This window comes from Denticeps clupeoides, chromosome 2, assembly GCF_900700375.1.
Source record: "Denticeps clupeoides chromosome 2, fDenClu1.1, whole genome shotgun sequence".
Taxonomy (NCBI): domain Eukaryota; kingdom Metazoa; phylum Chordata; class Actinopteri; order Clupeiformes; family Denticipitidae; genus Denticeps; species Denticeps clupeoides.
The window spans coordinates 7,378,042-7,391,570 of record NC_041708.1 but is presented as its reverse complement, the minus strand read 5'-3'; the positions used below and the strand labels follow the sequence as shown (position 1 = coordinate 7,391,570).

The following is a 13,529-nucleotide window of genomic DNA, read 5'->3' as shown; positions in this document are numbered from 1 at the left end:
GAGTGGTTTCAATTAGACGGGAAGAATGGTGGCAGACATGTTGTCCTCGCAGCAGACACGCTGCCCCCCTGCTTTGTAGCCCGAGTGCAGTTTTTCCCTCGCACGTTGGTCTGCCCTCTTCCGCTGGTATCTTCTTTCCTTCTTTTCTTTCCATGTCCCTTCTGTTCTTCTTTTTTTTTTTTTTTTTAAGGCCCGAAAATCAGTTCATTATGGATCAACAAAACAAAAACACACACAGAAAACAGCCATATTCCACACGTCGGCAAAAACAAATAGGAAGGATGCTAGACCCTGTTTTGCATTTCTCTGTCAGAGAAAAACATTCCCGTTTTCCAGCGGCGTGACGTATGAGTTGGTTTTTTTTCTCCATGGTTCGTCAGCTTCCAGTGGTGTCTGATGTGCTTTCAACTCCCATTAAAGCCAGACTGCTAACGTGCTAAGTGCTGGGCCGTGATTAGCAGTGGACGCGGCCACTGTTGATTTAAGAAAGCCCTCAGAATTCATCACTTTCTGAGCCCAGCATCGTCTGGCGTCCAGGGAGGGAGCCATGGAGAGGTGGATGTTTCCAGTTTCAGTCTGACTCAACAGCACTTCAGTCAAGGTTCTTTTATATCCATACAGATAGTTTTAGGGGGTAAATTTCACACCGCTGTGCAGTTGCTGGTGGGCTTTGCTGCCTCCTCTAAATATGGGGGTCACATCCAGTCCCAGTTCAGTGTCTCCACCAAATGTGACCTTTTCCAAGACTGTGACAGAAGGTAATATGACATGATATCTATATCTATATCTATACCTTTTGTCAGAACAGGACGCAATTTAACAATGTTTGAAGGCTGGAGGACATGGTCTCTGAAGGTCAAATCTTCAGTCTTGCATCAGCAACAGATGCGGCGTTGCTCTTCTGGTCCAAGAGACTGGACCAGTCACTCATTTCGGACACCGAACACATGTACTTCGTAACACGTTGCTTAGTTCTTATAAGAAACACACTTGTCAGAAATAGTTACTGTTACTATGTATAAATATCACTATGAATTAATAGTATTAATTCAGTATTCACTGTAATAGTAATATAGAGGAACTGATTAGGTGCTGATGTTTGAGGTTATTAATAAGCATGTTTATTCATATGTGTAGTTTAGACCTTGTCCTGTTACACCTTGTCCTGTCAGCAGTTCCTGTTAGAAGTCTTTGTTTCAGCTGTTGTCATTGAAGGCTACATTTTGTTTAGTTCCGTTTTTTCTTTTTCAAAGAAAAACAAATGTACATAAATTGTGAAAAAGATGGATGGGCAGTAAACACACTTCAGGTTTAGATGAAAGCCTGAGAAAATAAAAGAGTGAGATGGAGGATGGTGAGGTGGAGGGGGAATGAGCGAGGCCCAGCTGGAAGTGGGCTGACGGCGTGTTGACTCTGTTCCCCCGTGTGAGGTCCCTCGCATGGGCAGGACACAGGAGGGCTATTCACAAATCCACATCATAAGCCACTCCACTTTAGGAAAAGAAAACAATGGCTGAAGAAAGAAAGAAAAAAGCGCCTTTTTTCCTCTCTGTTCAATCCCTACTGCTGCCAATGTGTTTGAGCCAAGATGAGAGATTTCTGTCAAGAGCAATTGAGAGACAGGGGTAGGTAACAGCTTCATTTTATAACACCTACTGAAAGATATGCATATTTGAATTACATTGGCCCAATATAAGAATTTTCCCCTTCTGAAAAAGAGCCATTGTCTTGCATTAAAGTTCTAAACAAAAAAAACACAAGACCAGTAGATGGTGCCAGATACGATATTTTGGAATCAGTGTTTCAATTTGTCTAAAAAAAGTGGAACTTGTTATTTTATTTGGGACAATATGGCAATTACCTACTGTCATGCAGTGCATCTGGTGGGTAACACACTCGCCTATGAACCAGAAGACCCAGGTTTACTTACTACCATTGTGTCCCTGAGCAAGACACTTAACCCTCAGTTGCTCCAGGGGGGACGGTCCCTGTAACTACTGATTGTAAGTCTCTCTGGATAAGGGCGTCTGATAGATGCTGTAAATGTAAATGTAAATCTAAAAGTATTCACGGCACATCGGTTTTTACACATTTACAGCTTTGCTCCAAAATGGATTAAATGCATTTTTCCTCAGAATTCTTCACACAACACCTGAAATGTGAAAAAAAGACAACTTGAGGTTCTGGCAAACTTATTAAAAACAAAAAAACATCTACATAAGCATTCACAGCCATTGCTGAATACTTTGTCGATGCACCTTTGGGAGCAATTACAGCCTCAAGTCTTTTTGAATATGAGGCCACAAGCTTGCAACATTTATCCTTGGCCAGTTTCACCCTTTCCTCTTTGCAGCACCTTTCAAGCTCCATCAGGTTGGAAGGCAAGCGTCAGTGCACAGCCATTTTAAGGTCTCTCAATCGGATTCAAGTCTGGGCTCTGGCTGAGCCACTCAAGGTCATTCACAGGGTTGTCCTCCTTGTATATCTTGGTTGTGTGCATAGGGTTGTTGTCCTGCTGAAAGATGAACCATTCAAGAGTGCTCTGGAGTAGGTTTTGATCCAGGATGTCTCTGTACATTGCTGCAGTCAACTTCTCCTCTTTCCTGACCTCCCCACAGCATGATACTGCCACCACCATGCTTTACCGTAGGGATGGTATTGGCCTGGTGATGAGCAATGGCAGGTTTCCTCCAAATGTGTCACCTGGAATTCACACCAAATAGTTCAATCTTTGGTTGTCTGTCCACTCTACCGTACAGGCTTGATTGGTGGATTGTTGCAGAGATGGTTGTTCTTCTAGAAGGTTCTCCTCTGCCCACAGAGAACCTCAGAAGCTCTGAACGTGTGACCATGGGATTCTTGGTCATGTCCCTGACTAAGGCCCTTCTCCCTCAGATTCTCAGCGTAGGTGGCCGTCCAGCTCTAAAAAGTGTCCTTGTGTTTTGGAACTTGTTCCACTTACAGATGATGGAGGCCACTGTGCTCATTGGGACCTTCAAGGCAGCAGAAATTTGTCTGTAACCTTCCCCAGATTTGTGCCTGGAGACAATCCTGTCTCGGATGTCTACAGACAATTGCTTTGACTTCATGCTTGGTTTGTGATTTGACATGAACTGTCAACTGTTGGACCTTATTTAGACAAGTGTGTATCTTTCCAAATCATATACATCCTATACACAGTTTTTTCCACAGGTGGACTCCAATTAAGATGCAGAAACATCTCAAGGATGATCAGGGGAAACAGGATGCACCTGAGCTCAATTTTGTGAATACTTTCTCTGTTTTTATATATATAAATTTGCCAAAACTTTTTCCTATTGTCATTATTGGGAGTCAATGTTTCAAATGCAAGATATAAAGCCCCCCCAATAGTCCAACCAGCTGATTTCCTGTGGTCAGAAGCTGACTAGGCCATGATGCATGGGATACAAATCTATGAGTTGGACCCACATGGTAGATGTTTCTAATAAAGTTGGCTTTGGGTATATGTAAACGCTCTGTATTCCATGCCTGAGGAGTTTTCCATTGTTGTTTTCCTAAATCCATCACAACTGGCTTTATAGTCCCTGAAAAGATTCAGTGACTGTCATATTATTGTATACAATTACAGTGTGCTTTAATCAGCAGGGTAATGATACGGTTGTTATGTGCTCCCTGGAGCCAGCAACTCATCAAATGAGCTTCCAGGATGCTGCTTTCCATCTTCCACCATAATTTGTACGTTCCAAATCACAAAAGAAAAAACAAGCCAGTGCTACCCAGTTTAGCTTTGTGACCTGTAATGTGTTTTTCATGTGTTTCTTATGAAAGCCACCTTTACAACTACTGATGTTCAATCACCTCAAGTTCACCCTGATGACACAAGGTCAGGTCTGCAGCTTCCATAATCCTACATTCAGATGTTTGGGAATGATTATCAAAGTGTTTCAGTAAAAAAAATAGTTTGATTCTTTCCTTTATTTCATTTCTTTTCTTCTCACTGCCCGTGCTTCCTGAAGAGAACCATCTGTAGGATGGATCAAAGAGCCCTCAGGAATACAGGTTATTTTTTCAAAACTCACTCCGTGGAGGAGGCGAAGCCGAAATAATGTGGTCTGTGGTCGGGGTGAAGCCAGGGCCTTGGCATGAGGGAGTCTGCGGTTCGGCAAGAGATATGCTGACACGACCGGGAGACCTGGAGACGTTCAGGACCAGACAGCTGAAGTGCTGCATGGAGCACCCCTGCAACGAGCCAGCTGACTTCACTTATTTATTCACTTTACTCAAAAACGAACAAAAAAAAAACATGTCTGCTTTCATTGTTTTCTTGCACTTTCCACCTTTCTGAACTGCTATCAATTTCCATTCCTCATAACAAGGGTAAGCTACCACTACATATGTAGGGTTTTGTGATCCAGGCGGTAAAGCAATTGGAGAGCTGCATTCGCATAGGGCCTTTGTGGATAATAGCATGCTTATGTAAACTTAAAGTACATTACTTTTAATTCCTGCCTGAACTTTACGCATCACACACACAAAAATTGTGTATCTCTTTGCATGTTTTTACCCTCTAGTGGTGCTTTCTTATATGTTCGGGATTTGAACCCACAACCCACTTCCTTACCCACTAGGCCACCAATGCCCCAAAGCTGGCAGGCATATGTCTTCAAATTTACTGATAGAAAAAATGTTTAATCCTGAACTGTCAAGGTTCCACTCCAGTACTGTACCCACACACAGCTTCACGGGCTCCTTCAGGTGATCTGCTGAGACCACATGTCACTGTGTGCACTGGGTGCTGTGCTGTGTCACATGTGACAATTAATCACTTTCAGCCAATCTCCGTTTCTTAACATCATTAAAATCTGTCTTCTTTGTGTCAGAAATTATGACCAAAACAAAAAGGGCTGGCAGGAAAGTTACTATCTAGATATAACTATCTAGCCATCTGTTTTGGTCTATCTTTTGTATTTACATGCTGTGTCACTTGTTGTGTTTTGAAAATAGGGCCCTAAGATTTGCTTCACAGAAATGTTTATTTCAACCAGTTGGTGTTGGCAGATTATAGCAAATCAGCAAGACAAGCAAATAAAAATGTGAGAAACTGTCACAGCCAACACACCTCCAGCCCACCAGAGAGCTCTAGACCAGCCGGGGAGACAGCGACCCGGAAGCAGAAGTTGAATTTATTCCCCAGAGACGTTAGCCTTCTTCACCTATGCCTGACAAACCGTGCCTTATGACCACGACCTTTGCGTGTCCTCGACCTTAAGTTTTACCTGCCCCTTTTGCTACGGTGATCGCCTGACTGATTGTACCTCATGACCACGACTTTGCCCATCCATGACCTTGAGTTTGCCTTCCCCTTTTGCTAAGACAATACTTCATGTTACCCCACCTTCCTGCCACCCAAGATGTCCTCCCGTCCAGCCCACACTCCGAAGGGTCCTCAAACTGGCCGTCTTCCTGTTGTCCTCTGCCCCGGTCCACCCCAGCCTCATCCCATCGCCTCCTTCCCCACTGCTCCCCACAAAGCCAGAGTTCCCTCCCCGCCGTGCTACGGCGCATCCAATGCTCTACTCCCATTCCCACTCACCTCCTCCTCCCTCTCACAGACCAAGCGCCTCCGGTCCTCCTCCCCAGCTCGTCCAGTGTCCTCTTCCTCTACGACGACTTGTTCCCCCACTCCAAGCATGTCTGCATGTGCTACCTCGAATTCGCACAGTGACAGAAACTTTACTCAACTATTTTGGGACAGTGGTGGCCTAGCGGTTAAGGAAGCGGCCCGTAATCAGAAGGTTGCCAGTTCAAATCCCGATCCGCCAATGTACCACTGAGGTGCCACTGAGCAAAGCACCGTCCCCACACACTGCTCCCCGGGCGCCTGTCATGGCTGCCCACTGCTCACCGAGGGTGATAGTTAGATTTACATTTAAGGCATTTGGTAGATGCCCTTATCCAGAGAGACTTACAACGTGCTTTCAAGTTACTCGATGAAGTGATCAGTTCTGGTTAAAAGCAGAGGACACATTTCGTTGTGTCACTGTGTGCTGTGCTGCAGTGTATCACAATGACAATCACTTCACTTTTACTTAAATAGAATTTACAATTCTGAAAAACAACAAGGACTTTCATAGAACATCAGATGCACGCCTGAGAAAGAGCAGTGCTCAGGAATTTAATGGGAGCCTTCCCTCCAAACTGGGGAAACACTTGAAACTTCATCAACAATGTGACCATAAAAAAAAAATCTAAATACAAGGCGTCCATAAAACTCTTTTTTTGCAAAAGTTACCTAAGTCAAACTCTATCAGGTCAGTGACTAAACAGAACGCTATTTCCTTTTTTTTCTTTTCCTTTCCTGACTGGAGGTGTTAAATTGTTCTTTGTTATGGCCCTTGAAGAAAAGTGTTACCCAGAAGGGTTTCAAAGTTTAAAAAAAAAAAAACTTTTCCAGACCAACTACTTCTGTTTCTGTACTTGCAAAGCAAACTTTTTCTCCTGGATGTTTAATTTCAAAACAGTTCCGGAATAATGGTGCACAAAAAAGCGAAATGTGCTGCTACCATGCTCTGCCTCTCGCTGTGACAGGGGAAGACCGGGTATGGCGCTGCAAAGGGACCTTAAAGCATTACAGTCGATGAAGTAAACCCGTACGCTTATATAAAACACGCTCCATTAGCGCCTCATGGACTGAATCCTCACATACCGTTCCAGCTTTCCAGCAGAAAGGAGCGAGCGCACAAATGTTTATTTCTTAAAGGGCGGGAGGGGGAGGCCTGGATTGGTAATTCAAGACTTATTTCTCACCATTTGTACTGCACGAGGTCCCATAACCTTTGCTAGTGAGGAGGACACACAACCCTTTTCACTGTTCCATGAACGACACATGTGAAATTAACAAGGATTTCCTCATAAATATATTAAAATGTGCTGGCGAGCCGCCTGCCCCGTTTTTTCCTCTTGTTAAGGCTGTAGCGCGACGTTTTGTGTGTAGACTAGTGTGCTGTGTGTGTACTAGTTGGCGCTTTATTGATGTGATGCGTGTCAATGGGCTGAGAAGGTGTGTGCGTAGGAGCTGCAACGCCGGCTGAAATGTAAGCATTTGATCTGGTGGGTGTTCTGCCCCGCCCCCTTGTTAACGCAACACAATACGGGTCCGAGTGAAACTTTGTTGCAAGGTTGCAGTCGAGGATGTCCTCATCGTTGGACAGCGTAGCACATGATGAAGACAAAAGTAAGTTGGCGGATCTCGACCCTCACAGGCCATGTCCTACACAGGCTCCAGTCATTAATCAGATCTTTTAACATCGACTTCACCCGCGTGGGACATTCAGTCTTCAAAAGCCACTTCCATGTACCCCCACAAATTGCCCAAATATTTTAGACATAAATAAAAGGCAAAAAATAAAAGACAGAACCCCACAATAACATCAGATCTAGCCGAATATGATTTATAATGAGTGTTTTAATTTGTCTTTGAAATGGGGGGGGGGGGGGGGGGGGTGGGGGTTGGGTGTTAATACAGTTAATATGGGCCAAACGGCAGACCCACCGATTTTATCAGTTGATATGGGAAAATGAAAATATAAAAAAAAAAATTTCACAACAGGTCCGTTTTTAGTCTACATGTTCCGAATGGTTCACAAGAGGGTTCATGAACCGATGCGGAACTGGTTCGCCGTCGGTGGAAAATGGGAATGTGCTCCTGTTCAACACTCAAACAAACAAACCCCAATTGTCATAAACATTATAATGACTTCCCCCTGCTCAAGGACACACAGCCTTCCTGAACCTGCCATTGCCTGATCGTTCAACTACATACTGCACAAATGAAAAGAAAGAATGAGTGCCACCTCAAAAAAAAAAAAGAGTTGTCCCTCCACCATTATGAACTGCATTAAAAAACACTTGGCTATACAAAGGCCTGTTTAAATACATCTGCACATAGTAATATTATTTCATATGAATCCTGTTTTCTATTGACTGTCATCCACAGCAACAATGTGCATGAAGAAACACCCATCAATGTTAACTACCTTGTTCAGTGGTTAAACTATGGAGCCTTATTCTATTCATGTTTTATAAATTATTGTTTTATCTCCAAAAAAAAAAAAAGATGAGATTCATAGAAAGATTCTTGGAAAACCTAATATACCACAATTTGAGTACCGAGGCACTACATGGACAGACAGACAGATAGTGGTAGTATGGTAGGAATGGTATGAAGTAAAACTATTCAAGCTAGTAGAATATATATTTAGAATATTCATTATAGTTAAATTATAGTTATTATGATTGAGTCCAAAACAATACAGCTGCATTCTGGGAAGCGTCTTGGAGCAGGGTAACTGCTGTGTGGTGTTTTATAAGCCTCTGAGATAATGACACACGGGGCGAAAGTGTTTTACACTCTCCATCCGTCCTCAGTCTCTAATGTATCCCATAGGACGAGGCGGCGTGCCAGGACTGTAAATCTCCTCTCCAGTATCTGTCAATCACTCATCATAAAAACCCCTGCTTGCCTCCAGTAAAAAGCTCACACACGTTTCCACCGGGGTGAATTTTGGGTGGTATGCAGCCCCTAGCTCTGGGCCTTTCGAGTCAGGACTTTAAACATCGAGTTAGGATCGCTTCCTTTTTTCGTAATGGGCCGAGGACACTTTCGGAAGTCCCGGAGGCTTGAAAGTTTAAGGGGAAGGGGCGGCTAATCCCTACCAATCCTGAACTGGGGGATGAGGGGATTGGTGGGGGTCATGACCTCGGGATCTAACGGGTGTCTGCCACCCACGATTCAGCTACCAGGAATATCCTGCTGTCGCTGAAAGGAGACACAAGAGTATTGTTGTCACGTACAGTAACCACAAGATGTCACTACTGTCATATTTACAGAAACCCTATCTGCTCAACCACGTCATAATGAATAGAGATTCGATTCTTTGAAGTCTGCAGCACCGATTTTATTGTCACACTGCTGCTCCCTGCGCTGATCAAATGAAAGGAATTCCCATCCCCACGCGGCCGCCCTGCTATAGAGAGCCCAGAGAGGAACGTTAAAAGCCTGCAGCTGCACAACCCCTCTCATCACTGATGGGAAAGGGGAAGAGAAGGACGAGAGGGAGCATTCAACTAAAAACCACAATTGTAGCGTAGCGTATGGGGCAACATTCAGTAGTCATCAAGCTGTGTGTGTGTCCATGTCCATGCACGCAAGTGTGTTTTATTTGCAAGCTTTATATTTGCCTTTGTGTATGTACAAGTTTGCTTTGTGAGCTTATATATATGTGTATGTGTGTGTGTGTGTGTGTGTGTGTGTGTGTGTATATATAAAGTTTTGTACTTTAAAGGATATACCTAGATGTACTTATATACTTTTATATATATTGTTGTATACTATATTTCATTGTAATTTTAACTGAACTTGTATAGTGCAATGGAGCTATAGGTTGCAGTGTCTAAATATATATGTGTGTGTGTGTATGCTTGTGTGCGGTGGCTCTCAGTCCCCTCAGCTTGCCCTCTCCTGTTAGCGAGCGTGGCTGGAGGATGTCCGTATGAGGGGGCATTTCCGGTCCGACTCCCTCTCACACATGTTTGAGATTCCGCTGGCCCTCTGATGAAGGCTGCTGTCACTCACACAGCAGCCAGACCCCCGCAGTGACACACGTCAGCCAGACAGTCTTCCCCCCTCCCATCCCAAAGAACGATGTCGACACCAGAGAGGAAAGAACAACTTTACAAGAACGGCTAATTTCATTAGAGTGACGTCCCACAAGATTTCCAGCAAGATCCCAGCCCCCCTTTCCCTTTCAACAATTGAACACTGAACAACAGAAACAAGAGACCAACATTCTGGTTCTTTTTGCACGTGGATTGTTCATTTCAGGTTAACTCCAGAATGGGAACATTTGAACGTATGCGTCAAAGCATAATAATTAATATCCACAGGTTTACATTCTGTTCTGGACATTGAGATGAAGATACATTTTAAGAATGGCCTGAGGAGGAACAATTGGGCTCTAATTACAGACCGACCATTAGTGGAGACCTATTCAAGAAGAGAAGTTTTAATGTAGAGCAACAAACAACACCAGGAGATGGTGCAGAAGAGCCTTGTGAGAGAGCATTACTAATGAAAGAGAACTGGAGTTCTGTTAAAAGTTGATCACTCCTTGACACACACACACACACATAATGAAGTCTTAAAAAAGTTGCTATGGGTAACATATTATACATATTTACTATATATAGACACACACACACACAGACACACACATACACATATATGTGTGTGTGTGTGTGTGTATATAGTAAATATGTATAATATGTGTGTGTGTGTGTGTGTGTGTGTGTGTGTGTGTGTGTGTGTGTGTGTGTGTGTGTGTGTGTGTGTGTGTATATATATATATATATATATAGTAAATATGTATAATATGTTACCCATTGCAACTTTTTAAAGACTTCATTATGAATTTGAAACGTAATCATTGAAGCATTAAAATGTATACATAACTAAAATAAAGATAATTGGTAACATATTATATTATATTACATAGAGCATACTCATACTAGTAACATTTTTTAAACTTTTCTTAATAGAAATTCTGACAAACAATGATTATACTAATAAAAATATGAATGAATAAATGTATTATTAACTGTTTATTTTTATGTAATTTGAGTTATATTGTTTCTTAAATTGTTAGCTAATTGCTAATTAATGAGTGTCTCATTCCCATAAAAAAAAAGCTTTTCATAAAACCCAACTCTAAACCTTGCCGTGTAATAAAAACTAACATTATGCTAACTCAGTGACCAAATCCACATCTGACTGATGACGGGTACCACCATGCCAGCTTGGCCAATGGGATAAATGCCTCTGGAAGGCATGAACTTTTCAGTCTGGATCCGGTAAGAACTCCACTCATGAAGACAAATGGCTTCTGCTCCTTCTCCAGGTGCACCAGCCGAGCACCCTTTCATAATTTCATTAATCAAACTATCACACGAATGCATGTCGAGCAAGTGCTTGATCTTTTGTCTCCACCAAAAACACACACACACAGGCAACGAATGCCTTGGCAACCAGAAACACTCTCTGTTGAGTTTATGGGATGGCATTTGAAAGGAAAATCCCATGTGGCACCTGTATCCTGTGGGGTGAGGCGTAAAAGAAACACTGCAGGGTCCGGAATTAAAAAGCGCCGGAGTCTAGACATAACACGTTAATAATAAACGTACTTCATCACCGGAGCACGGGCACGGCGCATCGTCGCCATGTGATAATGACCAGGTCGTCTAAGAGAAAAACTGTGCATGAATTCAGGTGTGCAAATGGGCAGTGATGCTTCTTTACAAAAGTTTCTTGAAAATATATATATCACATCAAATCCTTATCATTAATTATTGTTAAACAGTACAGGCCAAAAGTTTGGACACACCTTCTCATACAATGTGTTTTCTTTAGTTTCATGACCATTTACATTGGTAGATTCTCACTGAAGGCATCAAAACTATGAATGAACACATGTGGAGTTATATACTTAACAAAAAGTGGAGACCTGCCCTCCACAGTCACCGGACCTGAACCCAATCGAGATGGTTTGGGGTGAGCTGGACCGCAGAGTGATGGCAAAGGGGCCAACAAGTGCTAAACACCTCTGGGAACTCCTTCAAGACTGTTGGAAAACCATTTCAGGTGACGACCTCTTGAAGCTCATCGAGAGAATGCCAAGAGTGTGCAAAGCAGTAATCAGAGCAAAGGGCGGCTATTTTGAAGAAACTAGAATATAAAACATGTTTTCAGTTATTTTACCTTTTTTTGTTAAGTACGTAACTCCACACGTGTTCATTCATAGTTTTGATGTCTTCGGTGAGACAAGTGTGTCCAAACTTTTGGCCTGTACTGTATTTATATGCATAATATAGTACATTACAATTAATTCAGAGGCTTTATTATTACACAATAATAAATTTGTTCTTAGACTAATTCTTTTTTTTTTTTTGCAATCACTGATATTTTATTTGCTCCATTATGCTTTGCTTTCACATGAGATTAAGTTCTTATTGTACCATTCACTAATCCAATAAAAATAAATAAATAAACAGCAACACAGATTTTTATTGTACTGAATAAAGTTAACAATGGTTATTCAAGAGATGTGACACAAGCAACACAATTGGACACGCCAGACGTCTCGGAGGTTTTCCTCCTCAACTTTGCAAGCCCACTGTATGGGTGGCCTGACGGGGTGGGGGGTTCCATACAGCCTGGCGGGTTTCACACAGCGCCAGCCCATACACCCTCTTGCTGCATCCCACCCCCCCGGCTACACTGTCCAGCACTTTGTGCTTTTGCTTACACCCTCGCCCATTCCCACAAAGCCACAATCTGGTGGCTTAGGAACAAGCATGTTGGACCGCGGCACATGTAAACATTGCATTGTAGTTTTCCTAAATCCCATAAGAACTGGCTTTATGAGTGATTTGTAATCAGTTGTAATGATACAGTGCATTCTTCAAATTGTCCATTCCATTCCTGTACAATAGCAAACAAGTCGGGGAAGCTGCTCCACAGAAGAGCTCAAATGTGTGTGAAATGTCCTTTTATTTTCACCAGGCCTCATTTCTGCGATTCTATTTCATTCTATTACTTCGACGAAACAAGGTGGTTCCTGAATAATATCTGCTGATATGCTGTCGGGGGTGTTGGTCAGTGCTTATAAAAATACAAAACCTGGGTGACTTAAAAATATAATTCTATTCTATTCTATGCCACTAATATGGTACAGTGATTTGGTTTATAGTGCTAAATGTAGTAGATTTGGGACAGAAGAGTGGCATTGGGCGCTTTTTGGTTGATAAATGTGGGTCCTGCACCCATGTGCACAAACCAGTGTTGGAGGGACCCCCCCGGGGGACAAGTCTGGTAAATGTCGAGCCAAAGGAAGGCACGCCTGTTCCACTGAGGACGATTACTCTCCACGACGACACGAGCCTCTCGGCTACGGCCCCGATAAGGTCCTGACAAACAGCAACTGTTTGCCTGGAGAGAAAAACGGGGCCACGTTAGTCCCCTGTGTATCGGGAAAAAATGTCTGTTGGCCAGAAAGCGCTTTCGCTTTTCGCAGAGATGTCTGGGGTTTACAAAGGGACCGAGACGCAGTCGAAGCAGGCCAGTTTATGGCTCTGGCCTCTGGGGTGATCAAACAATGATGGACTGAAGGGGCTAAAGTGTTTAAGATTTCCCCTAATTCAGACCTATATGCTCACGCACACACACACAAAATCCCATGCACAATGGAAGTGAGATAAACTTTAGTATTTAGTTTGCAGAAGAGCATTGCAGAATAGACTAATGCAATGCTCTACTTATTGGAAGCTCGGCATTAGCTTGGAAGCTCAGTAAACTCCCCTGAGCTGAAAATGCCACTGTGAGAATTCTGGAACCAGAATATTTGAACACATCACACCGATTCTGTCCTCACTGCATTTGCTACTGGTAAAATATAAAATAATTTTATTAACATGCAAAGCTCAACATAGACTGG

The 13,529-nt window shown here is 42.9% G+C and overlaps 1 long non-coding RNA gene across 1 annotated transcript; it reads left to right on the top strand.

Moving 5' to 3' along the window:
• The first annotated feature begins 197 nt into the window (after positions 1-197).
• LOC114778313 (uncharacterized) lies at positions 198-5,839 on the top strand. Its single transcript, XR_003746315.1, has 3 exons — positions 198-3,717; positions 3,811-3,870; positions 3,999-5,839. It is a non-coding gene; the product is annotated as an uncharacterized LOC114778313 (long non-coding RNA).
• The last annotated feature ends 7,690 nt before the right edge of the window (positions 5,840-13,529 follow it).